General features: G+C 38.2%; 1 non-coding gene across 1 annotated transcript; it reads left to right on the top strand.

Annotated features, from left to right (window-relative positions):
- The first annotated feature begins 761 nt into the window (after positions 1-761).
- LOC115900508 lies at positions 762-866 on the top strand. The gene has a single exon (XR_004060192.1). It is a non-coding gene; the product is annotated as a U6 spliceosomal RNA (small nuclear RNA).
- The last annotated feature ends 1,607 nt before the right edge of the window (positions 867-2,473 follow it).

A 2,473-nucleotide genomic window follows, 5' to 3' on the forward strand; every position in this document is an offset into this window, starting at 1 on the left:
ATCTGCAAGTAGGGCTCACCAAACTTTCTAGTCATATCCAAGAGGAGAAATTTTGTCAAACTTGATGCATTCTAATCTCAGCTCTGTATTATACCACTCATTTTCTTTATTTGTAGTTTCTAACTTCTATTAGATCCTTCATGCCACAATCTAATGCCCTATACTTTCCAGTTACTTCCTGCAATTGACATGAAAGTCTCTCTTTTCCTCACAGATAATGGACTGTAATGAACATAAGTAAACAGTTTAAAACCATTTTAAGAGCCAGGCATGGTGACTCACGCCTGTAATCCCAGTATGTTAGTAAGCCGAGGTGGGTTGGTCACTTGAGGTCAGGAGTTCGAGACCAGCTTAGCCAATATGGTGAAACCCCGTCTCTAGTAAAAATAGAAAAATCATCCAGGCATGGTGGTGGCACCTGTAGTCCCAAGATACTCAGGAGGCTGAGGCACAAGAATCCCTGGAACCAGGGAGGCGGAGGTTGCAGTCAGCTGAGATCACGGGCTGCACTCCAGCCTGGGAGACAGGAAAAAAAAAAAAAAAAAAAAAAAAACATTTTAAAATGGGGGAAATTATGGCACAGAAAATTATATTGCTTTCATACTATTCTATAGTTTATGCGATAGTTTATATAATTGTTAGAAGTAAACTACAGGCTTCTTAATTTCCAATACTTGTTTTTGGAAAAGAATTTAATAGTTATTGTTTTGCCATTGTATTTAGTTTTGAGATTATCTTCCATTAATAGCGATACTGTCATGCTCACTTTGGCGTCACAAATACTAAAATTGGAATGATACAGAGAAGATTAGCATGGCCCCTGTGCAAGGATGACACACAAATAGTGATATTGTCCTCCCATTAATGGTAGCAATATAAAGTAACCCTTTAAAGTAATATATTTAAGCTAGGATGTCACTAATTTAAAGAAAATTTAAGTAAACACAAGTAAGGGTGATAGGATATGGCAAAAATTGCGATGATCAAATTATTAAGTCTGGGAAGCATCACTAATTGGGAAACACTGTAAAGTCTGGTGTAAAATGAAGGCAGAGGAATTGAGATTCAAGAATGCCTTATCCTAGTCTCTGGGTGATACTTAATGGTACATCCTTTGCCACCTCATGACATAGGAGGTCCTAAGGGCAAGAGCCAAAGCCAGATTTCCTGCTCTGCTTTAATTCAGCCTATAGCTGGTATCACTGCCTTCTCTACTGGCTAGCAATTGGGAAAAGACTTCTATCACAGGCCTGGAACAGCCAGGGAACATGTGGACAGAAGCAAATCTGAATAACAGTGTTCACATCCTATAAAAAACCATAACACTAGCTCAAATAAAGAAACAGACAAGCTTGGCAGGATAGAGGAGAATAGTAATTTCTGCTCTTGGCAAAGCCATAAGAGGAAAGGTCCAGTTGATGGGCTGGGAACGAGGGGCGGGGTCTTTTATAAAGATCTGGTCTTAAAGCCTTAACAACAGGGATGAATTTAGAGGAGAAAGCTCATGCTTTTAAGAATTTTTTTTTTTTTTGAGACAGACTCTCACTCTGTTGCCCAAGCTCAAGTGCTGTGCAGTGGCACCATCTTGACTTACTGCAACCTCGACTTCCCAGGTTCAAGCGATCCTCCTGCCTCAGCCTCCCAAGTAGCTGGTACTGTAGGCACATGACCACACCTGGCTAACTTTTGTATTTTTAATAGAGATGGGGTCTCTCTATGCTGTCAAGGCTGGTCTCAAACCTCTGAGCTCAACGGCCTCAGCCTCCCAAAGTACTGGGATAGCAGGTGTGAGCCATCACGCCCAACAGATGCTTTCAAGAATAAATTAGAGGGCCAAAAATTAAGACAACATGTATTAACCCTGGGGAAAAAAAACCTTATAATTTTTTATAAGCTTTAATTTCTTCATCTGAAAATGAGGAGGACAGTAATAACTGACCTATCTCAGACCAGCTAATGTGTGTATTGCATGATATAATGCATATAAAATACCAAGTCATGCTAAATGCTCAGTAAATGTGACTTCCCTATAAAGCCAAAAGACTTCAAGTCAATCTCTGGACCTTACTAGTTAAGTAACTATAGGTCAGTCTACTTATTTATGGCTCACAATTTTCCAAAATGTACATGAGGTAGATTATAAAAATTCCAAACAATAAAATAGTATGCACAAAACTTCAGAATCAGGGAAAATATAAATTAGAATAGAAAATTAAGACTAGGAGAGAAAATACAATGTAGATATTCAGACCAATAAGTCTTACAACAGTACTAATGTGTACTATAGTCCAAAATTAGTTCTGGGGTTCCTGTCAGTCCAAAAGAAATTTGAAAAATGTTCAGTTACAAAATATTCATTCCTTATCCATAAGGAGAAAAAAAACACCAAATGCTGGTGGTAAAACTATGTTGTTTCAGGGTATATCACCTCAATTATCCAATCTTTAAAACAACAAAATATTATCTACCTTTC

This window comes from Rhinopithecus roxellana, chromosome 11, assembly GCF_007565055.1.
Source record: "Rhinopithecus roxellana isolate Shanxi Qingling chromosome 11, ASM756505v1, whole genome shotgun sequence".
NCBI lineage: Eukaryota > Metazoa > Chordata > Mammalia > Primates > Cercopithecidae > Rhinopithecus > Rhinopithecus roxellana.